This window comes from Triticum dicoccoides, chromosome 5A, assembly GCF_002162155.2.
Source record: "Triticum dicoccoides isolate Atlit2015 ecotype Zavitan chromosome 5A, WEW_v2.0, whole genome shotgun sequence".
Classification (NCBI taxonomy): Eukaryota; Viridiplantae; Streptophyta; class Magnoliopsida; order Poales; family Poaceae; genus Triticum; species Triticum dicoccoides.
The window spans coordinates 597,621,268-597,629,458 of NC_041388.1; positions in this window are offsets into that span (position 1 = coordinate 597,621,268).

An 8,191-nucleotide genomic window follows, 5' to 3' on the forward strand; every position below is an offset into this window, starting at 1 on the left:
GGATGCTTTCTGGAAAAAGAGTTTCTCTCGAAAGAAGTAAGTGGGAGGAAAGTAGAACTCGATGAAGTACTACCTCTCGAACGGGAAAGTGGTGCAGCTCAGGAAAATGTTCCTGTGATGCCCACACCAACTGAAGAGGAAAACATTGATGATGATCAAGGTACTTCGGATCAAGTTACTGCTGAACTTCGTAGGTCCACAAGGACACGTTCCGCACCAGAGTGGTACGGCAACCCTGTCCTGGAAATCATGTTGTTAGACAACAATGAACCTTCGAACTATGAAGAAGCGATGGCGGGCCCGGATTCCAACAAATGGCTTGAAGCCATGAAATCCGAGATAGAATCCATGTATGAAAACAAAGTATGGACTTTGACAGACTTGCCCGATGATCGGCGAGCGATAGAAAACAAATGGATTTTTAAGAAGAAGACGGACGCGGATGGTAATGTTACCATCTATAAGGCTCGACTTGTCGCTAAGGGTTATCGACAAGTTCAAGGGATTGACTACGACGAGACTTTCTCTCCCGTAGCGAAGCTGAAGTCCGTCTGAATCATGTTAGCAATTGCCGCATACTATGATTATGAGATATGGCAGATGGACGTCAAAACAGCATTCCTTAACGGGCATCTTAAGGAAGAACTGTATATGATGCAGCCGGAAGGTTTTGTCGATCCTCGGAACGCTAACAAAGTATGCAAGCTCCAGCGATCCATTTATGGACTGGTGCAAGCATCTCGGAGTTGGAACATTCGCTTTGATGAGATGATCAAAGCGTTTGGGTTTATGCAGACTTATGGAGAAGTCTGCGTTTACAAGAAAGTGAGTGGGAGCTCTGTAGCATTTCTCATATTATATGTAGATGACATACTCTTGATGGGAAATAATATAGAATTTCTGGACAGCATTAAGGCCTACTTGAATAAGTGTTTTTCAATGAAGGACCTTGGAGAAGCTGCTTATATATTAGGCATCAAGATCTATAGAGATAGATCGAGACGCCTCATAGGTCTTTCACAAAGCACATACCTTGATAAGATTTTGAAGAGATTCAGAATGGATCAGTCCAAGAAGGGGTTCTTGCCTATGTTACAAGGTGTGAGACTGAGCTCAGCTCAGTCACCGACCACGGCAAAAGATAAAGAAGAGATGAGTGTCATCCCCTATGCTTCAGCCATAGGATCTATTATGTATGCCATGTTGTGTACCAGACCCGATGTAAACCTTGCCGTAAGTTTGGTAGCAAGATACCAAAGTAATCCCGGCAAGGAACACTGGACAGCGGTCAAGAATATCCTGAAGTACCTGAAAAGGACGAAGGACATGTTTCTCGTTTATGGAGGAGACGAAGAGCTCGTCGTAAAGGGTTACGTCGACGCTAGCTTCGACTCAGATCTGGATGACTCTAAGTCACAAACCGGATACGTGTATATGTTGAATGGTGGAGCAGTAAGCTGGTGCAGCTGCAAGCAGAGCGTCGTGGCGGGATCTACATGTGAAGCGGAGTACATGGCAGCCTCGGAGGCAGCGCATGAAGCGATTTGGGTGAAGGAGTTCATCACCGACCTAGGAGTCATACCCAATGCGTCGGGGCTGATCAAACTCTTCTGTGACAACACTGGAGCTATTGCCCTAGCAAAGGAGCCCAGGTTTCACAAGAAGACCAGGCACATCAAGCGTCGTTTCAACTCCATCCGTGAAAATGTTCAAGATGGAGACATAGAGATTTGCAAAGTGCACACGGATCTGAATGTCGCAGATCCGCTGACTAAACCTCTCTCGCGTGCAAAACATGATCAACACCAGATCTCTATGGGTGTTCGATTCATCACAATGTAACTAGATTGGTGACTCTAGTGCAAGTGGGAGACTGTTGGAAATATGCCCTAGAGGAAATAATAAAAGTATTATTATATTTCAATGTTCATGATAAATGTCTTTTATTCATGCTATAATTGTATTATCCGGAAATCGTAATACACGTGTGAATACTTAGACCTCAATATGTCCCTAGTGAGCCTCTAGTTAACTAGCTCGTTGTGATCAACAGATAGCCATGATTTCCTGGCTATGGACATTGGATGTCGTTGATAACGGGATCACATCATTAGGAGAATGATGTGATGGACAAGACCCAATCATAAGCATAGCATATAAGATCGTGTAGTTCGTTTTGCTAGAGCTTTGCCAATGTCAAGTATCTCTTCCTTCGACCATGAGATCATGTAACTCCCGGATACCGTAGGAGTGCCTTGGGTGTATCAAACGTTACAACGTAACTGGGTGACTATAAAGGTGCATTACAGGTATCTCCGAAAGTAGCTGTTGGGTTGACACGGATCGAGACTGGGATTTGTCACTCCGTATGACGGAGAGGTATCTCTGGGCCCACTCGGTAATGCATCATCATAATGAGCTCAATGTGACCAAGGTGTTGGACACGGGATCATGCATTACGGTACGAGTAAAGTGACTTGCCGGTAACGAGACTGAACAAGGTATTGGGATACCGACGATCGAGTCTCGGGCAAGTAACGTACCGATTGACAAAGGGAATTGCATACAGGGTTTGATCGAATCCTCGACATAGTGGTTCATCCGATGACAACATCGAGGAGCATGTGGGAGCCATCATGGGTATCCAGATCCCGCTGTTGGTTATTGACCTGAGAGCGTCTCGGTCATGTCTGCATGTCTCCCGAACCCGTAGGGTCTACACACTTAAGGTTCGGTGACGCTAGGGTTATTAGGAAGACTAGTATGTGACTACCGAATGTTGTTCGGAGTCCCGGATGGGATCCTGGACGTCACGAGGAGCTCCGGAAGGGTCCGGAGGTAAAGATTTATATATGGGAAGTTGTCAAACGGACACCGGGAAGTTTCGGGGTCATACCGGTATTGTACCGGGGCCACCGGAAGGGTTCCGGGGGTCCACCGGGAGGGGCCACCCCTCCCGGGGGGCCACATGGGCTGCATGGGGCAGGGAGCCAGCCCCTGGTGGGCTGGCCGCACCCCCTCCCTTGGGCCCTTGCGCCTAGGGTTGAGGGGGGAACCCTAGAGGGGGCGCCCCCTTGGCTTGGGGGGCAAGCCACCCTCTCCCCCTCTCCCCTTGGCCGCCGCACCCCCCTTAGATGGGTTCTAGGGGGCCGGCCCCCTTCTCCCTTCCCCCTATAAATAGAGGGGTGAGGGGAGGGCAGCCGCACCACCCTCCAAGGCGCAGCCCTCCCCTCCCCAACACCTCTCCTCCTCTGTTGTGTGCTTGGCGAAGCCCTGTCGGAGTACTGCCTCTCCACCATCACCACGCCATCGTGCTGCCGGTGGAGCTGTCTTCCTCAACCTCTCATTTCCCCTTGCTGAATCAAGAAGGAGGAGACGTCTCCTGTCCCGTACGTGTGTTGAACGCGGAGGTGCTGTCCGTTCAGCACTTGGTCATCGGTGATTCGAATCACGTCGAGTACGACTCCATCATCACCTTGCAAGCTTCCGCACGCGATCTACAAGTGGTATGTGGATGCAAACTCTCTCCCTTGACTCGTTGCTTAGATGAACTCATAGATGGATCTTGGTGAAACCGTAGGAAAAATTTTAATTTTCTGCAACGTTCCCCAACAGTGGCATCATGAGCTAGGTCTATGCGTAGTTCTCTTTGCACGAGTAGAACACAATTTTGTTGTGGGCATGGATTTTGTCATCTTACTTGCCTCTACTAGTCTTTTCTTGCTCAACGGTATTGTGGGATGAAGCGGCCCGGACCAACCTTACACGTACGCTTACGTGAGACCGGTTCCACCGACTGACATGCACTAGTTGCATAAGGTGGCTGGCGGGTGTCTGTCTCTCCCACTTTAGTTGGAGCGGAATCGATGAACAGGGCCCTTATGAAGGGTAAATAGAAGTTGACAAAATCACGTTGTGGTGATTCGTAGGTAAGAAAACGTTCTTGCTAGAACCCAATTGCAGCCACGTAAAAGATGCAACAACAATTAGAGGACGTCTAACTTGTTTTTGCAGCGATTGATCATGTGATGTGATATGGCCAGAAGTTGTGATGAATGATGAATTGTGATGTATGAGATCATGTTCTTTGTAATAGGATTCACGACTTGCATGTCGATGAGTATGACAACCGGCAGGAGTCATAGGAGTTGTCTTTATTTTTGTATGACCTGCGTGTCATTGAATAACGCCATGTAAACTACTTTACTTTATTGCTAAACGTTAGTCATAGAAGTAGAAGTAGTCGTTGGCATGACAACTTCATGAAGACACGATGATGGAGATCATGATGATGGAGATCATGGTGTCAAGCCGGTGACAAGATGATCATGGAGCCCTGAAGATGAAGATCAATGGAGCTATATGATATTGGCCATATCATGTCACAACTATATAATTGCATGTGATGTTTATTATGTTTATGCATCTTGTTTACTTAGGACGACGGTAGTAAATAAGATGATCCCTTACAAAAATTTCAAGAAGTGTTCTCCCCTAACTGTGCACCGTTGCTACAGTTCGTCGCTTCTAAGCACCACGTGATGATCGGGTGTGATGGATTCTTACGTTCACATACAACGGGTGTAAGACAGTTTTACACAGCGAAAACACTTAGGGTTAACTTGACGAGCCTAGCATGTGCAGACATGGCCTCGGAACACGGAGACCGAAAGGTCGAACACGAGTCGTATGGAAGATACGATCAACATGAGAATGTTCACCGACGATGACTAGTCCGTCTCACGTGATGATCGGACACGGCCTAGTCGGCTCGGATCATGTAACACTTAGATGACTAAAGGGATGTCTAATCTGAGTGGGAGTTCATAATTTGATTAGAACTTAATTATCATGAACTTAGTCTAAAACCTTTGCAAATATGTCTTGTAGATCAAATGGCCAACGCTCATGTCAACATGAACTTCAACGCGTTCCTAGAGAAAACCAAGCTGAAAGATGATGGCAGCAACTATACGGACTGGGTCCGAAACCTGAGGATCATCCTCATAGCTGCCAGGAAACAATATGTCCTAGAAGGACCGCTAGGTGACGCTCCCGTCCCAGAGAACCAAGACATTATGAATGCTTGGCAAACTCGCGCTGATGATTACTCCCTCGTTCAGTGCGGCATGCTTTACAGCTTAGAACCGGGGCTCCAAAAGCGTTTTGAGCATCACGGAGCATATGAGATGTTCGAAGAGCTGAAACTAGTTTTCCAAGCTCATGCCCGGGTCGAGAGATATGATGTCTCCGACAAGTTCTACAGTTGTAAGATGGAGGAAAACAGTTCTGTCAGTGAGCACATCCTGAAGATGTCTGGGTTCCACAACCGTATGACCCAGCTGAACATTAACCTCCCAGATGAGGCGGTCATTGACAGAATCCTCCAGTCGCTCCCACCAAGCTACAAGAGCTTTGTGATGAACTACAACATGCAGGGGATGGAAAAGACCATTCCTGAAGTGTTCTCGATGCTGAAGTCAGCAGAGGCTGAAATCAAGAAAGAACATCAAGTGTTGATGGTCAATAAGACCACTAAGTTCAAGAAGGGCAAGGGTAAGAAGAACTTCAAGAAGGACGGCAAAGATGTTGCCGCGCCTGGTAAGCCAGTTACCGGGAAGAAGTCAAAGAATGGACCCAAGCCTGAGACTGAGCGCTTTTATTGCAAGGGGAAGGGTCACTGGAAGCGGAACTGCCCCAAATACTTAGCGGATAAGAAGGCCGGCAACACCAAAGGTATATTTGATATACATGTGATTGATGTGTACCTTACCAGTACTCGTAGTAACTCCTGGGTATTTGATACCGGTGCCGTTGCTCATATTTGTAACTCACAGCAGGAGCTGAGGAATAAACGGAGACTGGCGAAGGACGAGGTGACGATGCGCGTCGGGAATGGTTCCAGAGTCGATGTGATCGCCGTCGGCACGCTGCCTCTACATTTACCTACCGGATTAGTTTTGAACCTTAATAATTGTTATTTAGTGCCAAGTTTGAGCATGAACATTGTATATGGATCTCGTTTGATACGAGATGGCTACTCATTTAAGTCTGGGTGTAGTCCCCGAGACTACGGTGGACTGCTGGCAGTCGACTATAGTCTTTATATTTTGTTGCTGTAGCTGTATTTCTTCACTCGGTCTGGTCAGGCCATGTCGAATGGGACTGTATCCGGTCGACTGTGGGCAGTCGACTTTTTTTTTGGCACGCTGAGTGCACCCACTGGGTGTAGTCCCCGAGACTACTGTCGAATGTTCTTGATTCGGCTGTAGTCTTAGAAACGTCATCATTGTCTTTTAGTTTCTCGGAAGCAACTTGTCTTGGACGTCTGTCGACTGATTTTTCTTTTTACAGAAATCTTGCGAACTTGTAGCTCGCTATACTGAGCTGGACAATCAGCAGATCCAGCTCAACCTTAACTTGAAGCTTGCTCAGGAGAATTTGAAGAAGGCGCGGGAAGAAGCAAAAGGTATGGCTGGTGAGGTTCTCCATTCTTGACGAGTGGCTTTTCTTTCTTGTCCATTCTTGATGTTGATTTCACTCGACACACCGCAGATAAACTGGAGGAAGCTCTGAAGAAGAAGGATCAAGATCTTGCAGAGGCACAGAAGGAGGTCTTGAACAAAGCAAGGCTTGCTGAAGAGAAACTGGCTTCGGTCGGAGCTCTTGAGCAGGAGAACTCCAGGCTAAAAGCTGCTCTCAAGGTACCCAATCGAGAGGTCAGCCGACTGAAGAACGACAACGTGGCTCTTCACGACAAGGCGAGTGAGCTGGTGGGGAAGAGGAACGATCTGGAGGCTTATCTCGGTGGACTTGCCAAGAAGCTGTTTGTCACGCTCGAAGGTAATTACTCCGACCTGACTGTCTTGCAGTTACCAAGCCTGTGTAGGGCCACTGTCTTACTCTTGAATCGTGTTTGCAGAATTCTGTCAGAACTTTGAAGAGGAGACCAGTCGAGTGGAGCCAGGCTTGGACCCTGCTAACTCTCTTGTGAAGGACGACGCTGCAGCGAACGTGCTCCGTCTGGAGTCTCGTATTGCCAGCGTGGTTGACTATCTGGCTCGGCTGAAAGTTGCGATGTCGCGGATCGACATATCGCTCTGTCCTGGGACGACGCTTCAGAACGACCTCGAGTCTCTGATGGCTCGACTGAATGAAGTCCCGGGTCAAGTGGCGGAATGGAAGAAATCTTCCGCTAGATGTGGTGCTGATGTCGCTCTGTCTCTGGTCCGCGTCCATTGCAAGGAGGCGCGAGAGGAAAAGCTGGCCGCCATCCAAGTTGCCAATACCAGGAAGCACAACTTTCAAGACTTCATGGAGACTTTCATCGCCGCTGCCACTCGTATTGCAGACGGGATCGACTTGGACGAGTTCGTCGCCCCTTCCAGTCCTCCTCCTGAGGAATGAAAAACTTTTATGCTTCACTTTTTAAATTTTCCTCGGAATGCCGAGTGGATTTGTAACCGTTAAACTCCGTCGAGCCGAGGGCTCGAGTACTTTGATCTGAGGTCTGGGACCTTTAGGCTTTATCTGAACTTGATTTCTCGTTGAATATCTTCATGGTTTGATCTGTCGAGTGGAACTTGATCTTCACTCGGAATAACTTTGTATTTGTGGCGTAACTCCTTGCGGATTGGGTTGTGTCCTATACTTAGGCGAGCGCTGGGCTGCAGCTAAGCCCCCGAGTGGGAGGTTTGCTCTCACTCGGTAGGATTTTTGAACACTTAGGCGAGCACTGGGCTGCAGCTAAGCCCCGGAGTGGGAGGTTTGCTCGCCACTCGGTAGGATTTTTAAACACTTAGGCGAGCACTGGGCTGCAGCTAAGCTCCCGAGTGGGAGGATTGCTCTCCACTCGGTAGGATTTTTTCAAACTTAGGCGAGTGCCTGACTGCAGCTAAGTCTCTAGGTGGGAGAGCTTAGGCGAGTACTGGACTGCAGCTAAGCCCCCCGAGTGGGAGGATTGCTCTCCACTCGGTAGGATTTTTTCAAACTTAGGCGAGTGCCTGACTGCAGCTAAGTCTCTAAGTGGGAGAACTTAGGCGAGTACTGGACTGCAGCTAAGCCCCCGAGTGGGAGGATTGCTCTCCACTCGGTAGGATTTTTTCAAACTTAGGCGAGCACTGGGCTGCAGCTAAGCCCCCGAGTGGGAGGTTTGCTCGCCACTCGGTTGGATTTTTAAACACTTAGGCGA